This window comes from Lonchura striata, chromosome 4 (assembly GCF_050655825.1).
Source record: "Lonchura striata isolate lonStrDom1 chromosome 4, ASM5065582v1, whole genome shotgun sequence".
Lineage (NCBI taxonomy): Eukaryota > Metazoa > Chordata > Aves > Passeriformes > Estrildidae > Lonchura > Lonchura striata.
In genome coordinates, this window is record NC_140706.1 from 10,744,724 (window position 1) to 10,758,306 (window position 13,583).

Consider the following 13,583-nt stretch of genomic DNA (forward strand, 5'->3'; position numbering starts at 1 on the left):
CTAATAGAAGCAAAAGAATATTCAGTAAAAATTAGACTGTAAAATTCAGTAAATGATCTGAAAGTAAAATCCAGCATTTCTGCATTGGCAAGGAGCACAGCAGAGAAGAAATCTCTTTTCCAGCTCTGGTGCTGTCATTCCTGTGCTTTGCTTGCCAGCTTTCTTCAGCAAGCTGATCACACTCAGCAGCTAACACACATCTTGCATGTCCTCTTCAGTTGTACTAGAAACATGACAATTTTTATCTGTGAAAATCCATATTTTCTTTTGTCCTTATGAGTCCTGTATTTTCATAGTGCTCATCACATGAGCTTTTTAATATTTCCAAGTAAAACAAAATAAATCACTGTGATATTTTCATAAATACCTAAATGTCTTTTTAAGTTATCCTCAACTTTTGAAGAAAAGTAAGAAGCTTAGAAATAATTGATTTCTTGTATTTTTCTATCAATAAAACAAACAAAACACAACAAAAAAGTTAAAATAAGTGATTTTTTTCAGCAAGACAACTATAAATACCTTGCTTATCAACTAAGAGAGCTAATGGAGACTACATCAAAATGTTTCCATCTCCTTTACTTGGGGCTTATTCTTCTTTTAATATATTTAGGAAAATATAAAAACAAATGTCCTGTGGAAATGTATGGATTTCCTCTAAGGGCTCAAGTGAATTTTTTCCTGCTCTTTACCTCTGCATAGTCAAAGCAATGTGAATGCTAACTAAGCCCATTTTCCTATTTTATGATTCCACTTTTACAACATAGTGCAAATAACCCAAATTTTCCTCCAGGAAAGGAAGCAGAGACTCTCACGTAAGACTTTCCCCAGTTTCTTCTCCTGGCCTGAAGTCAGACTTCACCTCATGAGTCAGAAGTTCTTCACACACTGAATTATTTTGCACTTGCTTGAAAAGAGACAGCACAAACCAGTCAGGACTGTAGAAGAAGATCCAATGACAATAGTAACAAAATTCCTTTCTTGAGACCTCTGTTGTGATTGATATTGCCAGGAGCTGCTATGTTGCATTTTGGGAACTTCTAACTAGTGCTGAATCTAAACTTCTCATGCAGCAAAGACTGCACACCTAGAAGAAAGACTGGCCCTTATTTTGACCCATTCAGGGACCTGCTCATCAGAGTCCTGTGGGATACAGGCCTGGAAGGAAGATGGATCCCAGTGATTTGGTTTGTGCTGCTGTTCAAAGGGAGCTCAAGGTGCTGAAGAAATGTGCCAGGAGAAATCTCATGACATTTAATAAAGAGAAATAAAAAATCCTCTACCTGGGGAGAAATAGCCCTGTGTACCAGAGCGGGCTGGAGGCCAGCAGATGGAAAAGCTCTACAGAAAGTCTCTGAGTAGAGGGGCTGCTGAACACCAAGATAACCATGAGCCAGCAGTGCATCCTCACCCTTTCAGCTTCAGCAATTCTGTAATTTTTCTTGTTGACATGTATGTACATCCTCTTGAAACATTTCATGTCACATCTTCCTCAGACCCAGTAAAAATCTATCAGGTGCCCCTCCTGTCAGCTGGATGAGGCAACAGGCTAAGAGCAAGAGGGGGCTTTCACCCATTTTCTTGCACCTCTTTTTAAATTGAATGTGAATCTGTGATGCTCCCCCACTAGTTACTCTGCAATGCAGGTCCTAAGCACCACAAGCATATGAATTAGAACATTTGTAAGTACAATAAGCTTGGCAGAGAAATTATAATGATGTGGACTGATCAAAAGATGACTTTCATTGTGCAGCTGAGAATACTGCAATTCAAGAGAAATTAAAGTCTTCAAAGTTGTGGCTGTGCTGCTTAACAGATGGGCTTCTTCAAAGATGCATTATTAATCTAACAGAAACTATAAATACCAGTGTGAATTGAACAACCAAACCACACACCTGCTGGTTTAAATCCATCAGGAATATGATCAGATCTCTGCAGCAAGAGCAATGGGGGAAAAAAGCCAAACTCTCTCTTGGCTAAAGAAAGCAATATCAAGCCCCTTGTCTTGATAGGTGAGACACAATTGTTGTTTTCACCATATAAATTATTAGAGCAAATGAGATGTAATTAAATTTCATTACATTTTTGCAAAAAGAAAAGCATGAATGAAACACATTTTTATACAGAGGTTGTCATTCTTGGGAACAAGGACTCTTTAAAACCTGTGATTAGCCTATGGAGAAAAAATTAATCCTACTTTCCCTGCATAACTCATGCCTCTGCTTCTGGTGATCAGATCACTTTTAGAAAATGGCTGCTTCTTTTAGGTCTGAAAAATGCAAAGCAGGAAAGGGAAACATAGAAAGACTGTGTAGCAACATATCACTTCTAGATATACCAAGGGTAGATAGATGCCAGTTAAAATGAAAAGTGAATATAATAGGATTCTTCAAAATCACCTCCTGCTTTAGGTTTAGAAGAGCCCATCCTGGCAGCCATGCTACTGTGGTTGCCCAGCTGTCAGTACCTTCACCACCTAAATCAGCACTAGCTGCTGCCTTTGCATGTTTTGAAATCTCTCCATCAGTTGTCATTATCCTCAGAAATAAATCCCTGTACTCAAGAGGACAAAGAGTAAAAGTAGGGGAGCTGCCATGTAGAACGTTTTTATTGGACCTTCCTGTGAACAGACATGGAGGTTTTTTGGATAAGAAAAGCTTGGAGATTTTTGGGACTGCTCCAAAAACAGGCATGGTGATATCAGCTCCCTGCTGGGCTCTTTGCCACTTCCCTGGACAATGAGTGAAGGTCTCTTCTTCATCCTGGAGGAGAATGTTCCCTTAGCAGCCACCACTGCTGAACAAGGAAGTTTTCAAAATTGCTCCAAGTCCCTTGCACTCTGTAGTTACTTACACAGGAGATGTGGCCCTTGCTGCTTGGCTGCCCATGTGTGGTTGCATGCAGCAATAATCTCCATCATGGGCAGCAGGCACAGAAGAAAATTACTTTTACTTCTGCCAGCTCTCACCCCATGTGTTTTTGACTGCTGCACTGTGTCATTTCATTTAGTTGAGTTCTTCTGTGCAGTGATCTGCTGCATTTCATCTCTTGGTAGCATGCTGAAGCTTACACTTAAATATTTTAGCTGAGGTCTGGTAGGCTTCACTTTGTTTTCTCTTCACTATTTTTCATCTGTTGTAGCTCCTGCTTTGGTTCCTGCAGCCTTGCTGTACATTCAATGTTAAGTCTCACTCTCCTTTGAAACCAAAAGGGAGTTACCCTAGAAAATAAATAATGGCTTTTCTTGCTCAGAATGGGTCACCTCTCACTCCTGAAAAATAATCAAAAGGTAAAAAATAATGTTAAAATAATCAAAATGTAGATTTCTGTCTTCATCTCTGAGCTGTGTGTTGTGCTAAGAGGTCCAGGAGCTCTGGGAGTCCCCTGGTGAGGCTGGGATTCCTCATGTCTGCAGTGCACAGAATAAAACTGTCCCAGCTCTGCACTGCCTACATTTCAGACCACAGCAGACACACACAAAGCATAATGAAGATGCAGACACATATTCTCTAGGTGATTAAGGTTAATTCCTTAAAATGGGATTAACATATTTTCAGAGTCTTGGCACAGAAAAGTTTAACTGTGGTAACAAAGGGGTCCTGCACACAAACACAGCTCATGTTTGAACTCACATGAAGATACCAGTCTGGTGCTGTGCTGAAAAGACTCCTCCTTGCTGAAAGGCTAAATCCTCCTGGATAATTCAGTATTTCTAATCTGAGCTGCCTTGCATCCAGATGGTTCAACAAGCTTAATCCTTTGATGGACATGGAAGACCACACAAGCATCCTCTGTCACCTGGGACAAGCAGCCTCTTGGTTTTGACTGTCCAACTGCAAAATAAAAATAAATTGCCCTTTTCTGTGAGGTCTTGTAAGGATTGCCACATTGAAAATATTTATATACATATTAAATATAAATATGGTCAATGAAAAAATAATATTTAGTAATATAAGTAAAGTTGTATTTAAATGCTGTCAAGCTGATTCAGGTGCAGACATTGAAAATTCACAGAAACAGAATATTCTGAGTTGAATGGGACCTACAAAGATCATCAAGTCCAACTCTTAAATAATTGGCCTGCACAGGGATTAAACCCGTGACCTTGGCATCATGACCTTCATGCTCAAACCAGCTGAGATAGCCTCAGGGCCGTTTAGGGGTTTATATTTGATTTTGTAGCTGGCTGAGAATCAGTTGTCTCCAAAGCCTGTGGTGCGAAACCCCATTCATGGTAGGAGTGCTGTGACTTCACCCTCCCATCTCTGCCATGGCTTCACATTCATGTTCACATAACTCAGGCTGTGCTACTGCACAGGCTTTGAATCCTAGAGGAAAAACAGAGGTTGCCATTTGACAGGGAAGAGAAGGATGGTCAATTGTTGTGTAACATGTATTGCCACAAGACCTGTCACATCCCAGTCCCCATCCCCATGATGTGCTTTCTTTGCCTGACACCATCATTCAGCTCCCTTGCAGGGAGGAAAAGTGCAATAAATAAACATTAGTCAGAATTACTTAGCTAGGCTTTTAATTATTTTTTCATTGAAGCAGCTTTTTCACAGCTCCCTATGCCCATGCAGGGTTAAGGTTATCACAAGTGTGGGAAAAAAAGAAAAGAATTTTGTGCAAACAGTGTAGGCAGGGAGAGCAAATGAAATTGGCTGTTTGAACTCCAAGCTGCTCATTACTTCAGAGAAGAACAAAATTAAAGGCACACGAAGAAATATACCAGAAGTTCCTGAAGAATGTTGTGTACATATATCCTCCAGATCCTCCTCCAGCACCTGGTTGGTTATATTTGGAAGGTGAACACACACTGCTTTCACTGGAGAGAAAAGGTAAGATGACAAATTAGTAAATTAGTAATCATCTGAAGTTAAAAATTACTTTTACAGGAAAGCCAAGATATATTCTTCTGCTTCACACAAAAATAGACCTATGAACCTGAAAAGATCTAGTCTTCTATATAATTTGCTTGAGCTCTGGTATGTCAAAAGCCACCACAGTGACTCATTTCAGGCAGTGTTATTTGAGCAATGTACTATTCTAAAATAGATAATAATGTAATATTAATATTCTATAATATCTAATATAATAATAATAGATATAATATAATATATTAAATAGTCTTTATCCTTTTTGTGGCTTTTGGATGCTCCAAACAATGTATACACTACCTGGTGAACAATGCAGACATAAATTTTAGAAGAAGCTAAAATAAATGTTTCTTTCTTCCTAATGTCTTGTAGCTTTACTTTTTAATAGAAGAGTTTTGATTTTTTTTCTTAAGGTGCTTCATATACTCTGACAAGACTATTTTCACACAGATAGGGGAGAATTCTTTCTTCAGGGGGACATTTATGTCAGTAAGGTTCCCTGTTAATTTTTGATTGAGAAGTGGAGAAGCTTTGCTGGCAAGAAAAAGAGCCTTCAGTGGCTCTTGGAAATATGAAAGTACATCACAAGCATAACAATAATGTTTGGAAGTCACACTCAGTCAGCAATACTTGTCTGAACACAGTGCATGCCATATCTGAACAGGGTAGAGGGGCCATTTTATTTTCAGAGTCTCTGGAGAAGCTATAAAATTTCCTCTAAAGTTCATAATTTCTCAGGCTCCATGTGCTTCACAATATTCAGCAATTGCATATCCTATAAATCAGGAAGTCCTGATGCAATTTGAAAAGCCCTGGGTGGAGTTTTTAAGAGAGCTGGCTGTGTTTTTTGGCTCTTATCCCTGCTTCCAGATGGTAACACATGTTTAAAGACATTACATACATTTCCACCCACAACATAAACAAGTAAACACAGCCGTGCTAAAATTTCTAACAAAATCAAGGGCCAGAAGTAAACATGTGAAAAGGCAGGGTCACCAACCAGTGTCATCTCTGGCTGGCAGCACATTCCTCACAAAGGAGCTCCAGCTCCTTCCCACCTCCCCAGCCTGAAAGCAGCACCATTCTTTGGCAGATACCTGAGTGCACCTCTGTAGTTCTGCCCAGTTTTGCTTCACCTGCACAAAGCCAGCCCAGGTCAGCTCGAAGCACAAGATGATCAAGGGACCTCTTTGCACTAAGCTGTTACCACCTATTGCCATATTTACCTTGGGCAGTTCTTTACCAGTCTAATATTTTTTATATATTAAAGACTTATCCTTATTCTGTACTCTTGCAGCAATACTCAAAGCAGCCTCAGGCCATGTCTGCACTGAGTGACTACACAGATTTGCAGAACAAGTTTTGTTCATTGTACCTCACTTTAGAAAATCTGGGCTAATTGCAGCATACACAGAAAAGAAATTTTCTTCCTGGAATCCTTATATAGAAACGTCCTCCCATTTTATATAGTTTAGCTTTTGTTTATGGTGCTGAACACAAATTTCCATAATGGCATTGATATATCACTGTCTACAAGTCATTACCATGACTGAGTTATTTATGTCCCTAAATATTTACATATTCCATTTCAACCACAAACTATTTATCAAACAAAGGCAATCACTGTGAAACAAACTCAGCCTTTTGCTTGTGAAGAATGATCCCAATATAAGCACTTTCTTCCAACTACACATTAATCTTCTATAAAATACAAAGTATGTCCCTTCTTCCAAGCCAGGAGCAGCAACATGATTTCAGGATGAATTTTTGAAGTACTCTGTAGAAAATTGCTCTTTTGAGAGATTCTGGTCAACTTATTTAGTTCCATATGCATATTTCATAGCACAATAGATTGGTATTAAATGTACATAACAGCAGCATAAGAAAAATAGTTGTTAAAAGAGCAGTAGTTATTTATTTGATAGCAATTTACCTTCAAAGAATAATGTGCAATCAGTTATTACTTTACATGCAAAATGTATCCTATTCCTATTTTATTGGTCAAGATGACTTTATTTTTTTTTTTTAAGGTTTTAATTGTTCATCAAGGGCTTTTCAAAGACATGAGAATAAGACTGAACTCCCTAGAGTAGGGCCCAGCTTTTGTTCTGGCTGAGTAATCTGCAGTCATCCTGCAGATCCTATGCCAAACTGGACCCTGCAGGCTGATTTTGCTGCTACTAATTTCAACATAGTTTGCTTGGCCCATCACTTCCAGGCTGTCCATCACTTGAGCCACTGGAGACAATTCTACTGTCTGCAGAGGGACTCCCAGAAAACAGAGACCCCCAAGCAAGATCATCCATATTTAAATCATTCCCCACAGCTTTTATCCCAACAGTTCTTTAAAAAGTCTCAGTAATAGAAACCACATCAACCATGCCACCAGTAAGAACACACTTCTCTGATGGTTAACAGCAGTGTTAAACACTGCATTTATACCAGGTGCTGAAGTAATTTTGATAGAAGTTAAGAATTTAATACTCCAAATCACTTTAAACTGAAATGAGGCACATTATTTTAGACATAGTTCAAAAAGCAATTTTGGCACGTGAATGTTTTTTAGCAATTGCTGTTTTTTCAGATCAATTTTTTCTAGCATCCACATTTGATTGGTCCTGCTCCTAAAACTAACACTTATCTCCTCATAAAAATAATGTGAGGTACCTATCTCAGTAGTACAAATCACAATAACTGAGGCTATAAAACATACATACAGACCTGCACCATAAACTTAATGGCCAGATTAATCTCTGAGTTGTTTATCCACACAAATACTCTTCTACTGATTTACATATGAGCAGCATTCACATTTCTGGATTTTATTGTCATCATCTGTTTACTGGCAACTAGGAAATATGAAAGCACTACATTCAATGAATAAATTATTTGCTTTCAACAGTCCACCAAGCAGTCATTTTTTGTTAGAACTAGAATACCATTGGTTAGCTTCAAAGGAATTCTTTGTGTCTAATTTTTCTCTTTTGAATGGATCAAATTTCGAGAATAAATCAGCCAAAGGAAACAAACAAACAACAACAACAACAAAAAAAAGCCTTTAGAAATTATCATCCTCTTTTGCCCTCTTGGGCAAAACAAAATGTGTCAGTCTAAAAGTAGGCTGGCAATGTTCCTTTGCCAGGTCCTGCCCTGGGCCAGCCACTCCAGCTTGCAGCAGGCTCCCAATGCAGATCCCTGCTAAGGCACAGGGTTCTCCTGTAAGGGCTCTCCTCACTGACAGTTCTGCAACAGAAAATCAAAAATAAGGCAGCCTTTGCTGTGCCAACTCACATCAGTCCCCAGAGTGGTGCAGAAGGACAAAGCAGCAGATAAAATTAAAACAAGAAAAAAGCAGGGACTTCTTATAATATGAGGGGGTGCTGGTCAGGACAAACACACATCGAACCAATATGGTTGATGCTACATTCTCTGTTTATTTGAGAGAAGATAGCAGTTTATATACACTTCTATACATTTTACAGTTTACAAAGGCACTCTGATTGGCAAGCTAACATTGTTTACCTTTGGCTTAAGGTGGTCAGGCTTTTCACACTGCAGCTCTACCCTAATTCACACTCAGAAAGCTCATTACTTTGTAGTTGCCTTAACATAATTTCTAACTGTGACACAACTAATTTCTTACTGCATCAAAGGCTCCTAGGCCCCACCAAGGCTGCTTACCAGGGCCTGGTCTGAGGGGTAGCTCAATCTCACTCCAGACATGAATCATGCCCTCTCTGTCTCAGAAGTTCTGCAACACAAGAAGGACTTTGGAAGCCTAGGAATTGTTTGCCCAGTGAACAAAGGATGTTTTGCCCAGTGAACAGAGGATGTTTGTGGTGGAAGTCATGGGGTAAGAAACAGAGCTGGACAAACACCACCTCCAATGGCTCATGAGCATCAGTGCATTGTTAGGGGCAGTGTTTCAGCCCTGTGCAAGCCTAAAGATACAAGTCCTAAGCAATGGATTGTGACTTCCACTACCCCAAGAAGACAGTAACAAATTAGAATTTTGGTCCAAGATGTCTTTAGAAAGGCAAGGACCCAGCAGGCAGTGGTGGATGAGCATGGGTGGGACCCCACTTGACAGGAAATGACAACTTTTCCAATGCCCAGCTGCAACACCAATGTCTACCAGACCCAGGAACCACACCACCACCACCAAAGCACCTGAGGGCTCAGCTACTTTAGCTAAGCTTTGCTGGTTAGTTTTTAAGACACAACCACATCATCACAGTCAAGTGTGGTCTTAATTGCAACCCAAATCTTTTAAGGGTCATTTAATTGCTATTCATCTCCTGTGCACAGGGAGCTCACCTAATCCAAGCAATTTCAGGGCTTTTTTAGCTGGGCTGTCTTTGAAAAGACAGTAGGTGAGCAAAAAATCCATGACCTATCCATGTGGCTCAGCCTCAGTTACCTCCAGATGGTACAAGCTAAGGACAATTTTCCTTAAACTGTTCACACTTCTTCTGTAAAAGGACCTGGACTAGCAGATGGATTGGAAACATCTGAACATTTGAAAATTTAGATTATGTGAAACATTGCTTGTTAATTATTCTTTCCTAAATTTGGCTGGAAAAGGAAGATTTGGGAAGCTATCCAGGCAACAGACTAGGACAGGAAATTTGGAACTAAACCATGGAATACAGACATGTGTTGTGCCTTTCTTATTAGCAGCATGCCAAATCCAAAGGTCTTCATCAGACTCCTCAGCTCTGTGGGATTAATTAAGTTGCTGCTGACAAAGAGGTGTATGACAGTATAGTACATATCCCATTTCTCTTGTAGCAATGTGAGCTTATTTCAGTGAGTCCTACTTTGTTTTATATCTACTTTTCAGGAATTGAAAAGTATTCTTTCTCAAGCTCACAAAGCAATTTTGATTGTTCTGGTAAAAGAGCAAGGATGAAGCAGGCTTACCTGTAAACAATTTCTTTTTCTTTTATCAGTTCCACATTTTCCACAGATTACTAGTCACAATATCAGAAAGGCACCACTTGAAAAAAAACCCAGGTATTGGACCACTGAGATAACACTGCAGAATTGGGTTCAAGGGAAAATAAAAGCAAGATAACATATCTGAAGTTCAGCTTGCTTTGCTTTAGGTAATATTATTTTGTGGTCTTAAAATACCTTGCTCTTTAGATACCTTACAATTAAAAATAATTACCACAAGAGTAGTTATTGCACCAGAATGCACTATTAGAAAAAAGACCATGCTAGCAGTGAATCCCAGAGGCTGGGAACAGGGACTCTTTACTTCTTGCCCCCAAACTCATCAGCTGCTAAACCCAAAACTGCCAGTACAGTTCTCTAAAGCACACGTGTGATTTTATGTGTGTGAGTGAAATGCTTTTAACAATTTCTCAGAGCAGAAGCACTAACTGATCCCCAGCTCAGCTCAGCAAACAAAGGGCCCTGCACTGAGTGAGCAGTGAGGCTGGGGCTGCCCAGATTTCCTGCTGGTGGCAGCCCCAGACAGGCCCTGGCTCCGATGGCAGCAGCAGGGCAGGTGTGCCCTAAATGCAGATAATTGGCCAGGCTGGCAAAGCCAACACGTGCTGCTTGCAGTGCCAGACAGAGCCCATATACCCATCAAACCCAGCCTTTATCAGGATCTGAAAAATATGGCTCAGTTGTAAATTATCCTGGCAGTCGCAACCTCTTAGCTTTGTCATAAAGAAAACAGGAGACCCCCACTACAGCAAAGGTTGGGCAAGAAGCAGAGAAAGTTTCCCAGCTTTATTACTGGTAAAGCACAGATTAATCAAATTATGATTCTAATTAATCTGTGTTTATTGGAAATGTATTTAAATGCGTGTTTTACATTGTCAATACAAGTATCAGAGTTCAAGAGTACCATGAAATATTTTGCATTGAAACATTAATGGGATAGGATCCTCCATTTAGTACAATTTTTATCATGTGTCTTTTCCAGGTAACATGAAGAATGTTTGCAATCAAAATAGGAAATCAACTTGTTTTTTAATCTAGTAAATGCATTTGAAATTTACTTTTCATCTCTTGCTGCATGTTGAGGCAACATAGATAACCTCTTATGGCTTTGTCTAAAAAATTAGTTAAAATTACTTAAACAATGATCTAGAATTTTTAATTTAAAATAGCTCACATTGACACCTTAATGTAATTATGATAAAAGCATAAATAAAAGCACACCTCTTGAAAGCTAATTTAATAATTTCAAGCAATTATCTCAGTTTACATATGTACAGAATTAATTTTCCTACAAAAAATTTAAAAATAATTTTAAAGCATTAAATTTAAAAATAGACTATTTTTAAACTCAGTTATATAGTTACATTATACATAGATATAATACCATATCATATAGGTATTTTATATTACAAAATACTGAGGTACTGATGTTTAAAATCTTGAAAATTGAAGCAAGTATGTTCCCATCCTCATAAATTCATGCTGAATTTAGGTTTTAGCATGGTTCAATGGGTTGAAAAGCAATAAGTCAGCCCTAGAAAAATGGGTGAACTTCTTAAAAGAAGAAACTATATGAACACACTCCTTGCTCTTCAGATTCCTTTCTGACTTACATTTTGATGGTGGGCATTGCTCCCAGTCCAGCTGAGTGGATAACAGAGTCTGCAGTTTAACCCTTGCTGTGCTATGGCCTCTTCCCAGGGAGGGAACAGAACGTCCCTGACAAGGGGAAATGATGCTGAGGAGCTCCAGCACTGGGGCCTGACAAGCAGCTCTGAGTGGGGCAGGAGCACCCAGGAGCTGAGTGAATTGAGTGCAGAGAGAAGAGGATTCTGGCTGGAAGCCTCTCCAGGGCTTGTTTAGAGAGGCTGGAAAAAAAAAATTCAATCATTCCCAGAGACATTTTGGTAGAAAAATCTTTGTGCTGTTAAATCCCCACTCATTTTCAGATTTCACTGTGCTGAAATTTTAGCATTTAATACCAAAACTGTGTTTTCTCACCCTCTCTCCTCCCCAGCTATCTATGAGAGATTTCTGTGAAGTTTTATTTCCTCTGAAGGATCTGGTTACCCCTGCCCTGGCTGGAGCTCAGCTGGGTGAAAAGGTTACATCCCCCAGCTCAACAATTGCTTCTCACAGCACCTCCCTGGGAAACAGTGGCACACTTTCCAATCACTCACTGCAAACAGCTCAGCTGACAGCTCCCTAACCTGATTCAGTCAAACCCATCAGGTTCACTCAAACCAAAATCAAAAGCACCCACCCAGGCACGGGAATTGCCAACCCCAGCCCCTCCCACTCTTCTCACCCCACCTTCCTACCGGAGGTCACCAGCTCCTCAGAGCTGCCACTTTAACTGATGGGTTTGGAGGTTTATAAATGCCAATAATTGCAGAGGGTTGGGTTTTTTTAATGCAGTACAGTGAAAGACAGAAACCAGCTCAAAATAGAAATGAGGGGAGAAGGATGGCTTCTTAACAAGGGATGGAACAAGCATCCTTGTAGGTAAAGATGGGTGGCAGCTGGAGACCCTCATCCAAACCTGCCACTGCTTCTGCAGAGTTGCAGTTCCTCTTCAAAGCCAGATTGCTCTAGGGAGCCTTGCTTTCAGCTGGTGATTAGGGTAATGGGCTTTTCCACTCCTTGAATTAGCCAAAAACAGCCTCCTCAAGAAGAAATTTGAAAGGTTTTATAGAATACTCAGATTGCAACACTAGCAATACATTGGTTCTATGTCACAGGTGAGATGGCCACAATACACAGAGTATCACCATACAAGATTAGAAGGCTTCAAGCATCTCTCCTTCCTGTTCTTTATACCTTTTATACCCCTCATGTTGGTGCATGGCACCTGTGTGCCCTCTGTTCCCTTTGTGGTTGCTCAGTGCCCCTGGGCACTCCCTGGCTCGTTGCTGTCAGTGCTGCTCACCTGCTTCTCAGCCACAGCCCCACCCCAATTACCACAAACTCTGTACCTACATTGCCATATAAGGGCTTTTTTCTCTTCACCCAGAAAAAAAGAGTTTAAAGCCTAACACTGAAGATGCAGTGACTATTTATAAGGCAGCCTGGTCAGAACTGTAACAGCTATTTCTGTCTATAAAGTAACTGGTATGTTGAGGTGGTACAGAAGGAAAGGACTATAGTTATTATGCAAACCCAAAGGAAAGAGATTTGGGGAAGGGAATGAATTATCACCCTGAAATTCAAGGACAAGATAAAATATCCCTAAATCTTGAAAAGTAAAAGCTATTTAGGAAGAGTTATGGCTTTGTACTTTTCCCTGGTTTTGCAGTCCCTGTCAATAGTTATATTTTATTTAATAAAATACATTTTTCAATTTGCATTTTGTCTGATCTGATGTTACGTTCCCCTTAAAGAAAACCCCAAACCACCAAAGACAGTGTCCACCACATGTCCCCCTTAAAAAACCCCAAAACCACCAAATGCAGTGTACACCACCTGTCCTCCCACTACTAGCCAATAAATCTTGTTCAGCCTGGATTATTTTCTCTGTACCGTATAGACTCATTTTTACCACCACCTCCATTTCTCTCAGTAACTTCTCAATATTGTCAGGCTGCACCACATTTATTTAGCTGCTAACAACAGAAAGGAGGAATCAGACTTAAATCTTTACTGCAGGTTTCTTGCAATTTAACCCAAAATAGCAATGGGGCATGCTTTTCTAATTAAAGCATTAATTTAACCAGGCAAACGTGATTGTGTGATCTACACTGCAAAATA

General features: G+C 39.8%; 1 long non-coding RNA gene across 2 annotated transcripts; it reads right to left on the reverse strand.

Moving 5' to 3' along the window:
• Positions 1-307: 307 nt before the first annotated feature.
• Positions 308-13,183, reverse strand: LOC146767531 (uncharacterized). Of its 2 annotated transcripts, XR_014954693.1 has the most exons (4): positions 11,838-13,183; positions 11,450-11,704; positions 3,630-3,830; positions 308-3,268 (listed from the first exon to the last, which is right to left on the reverse strand). It is a non-coding gene; the product is annotated as an uncharacterized LOC146767531 (long non-coding RNA). The 2 variants fall into 2 exon arrangements; XR_014954692.1 differs by having other exon boundaries at positions 11,450-13,183.
• Positions 13,184-13,583: the final 400 nt, after the last annotated feature.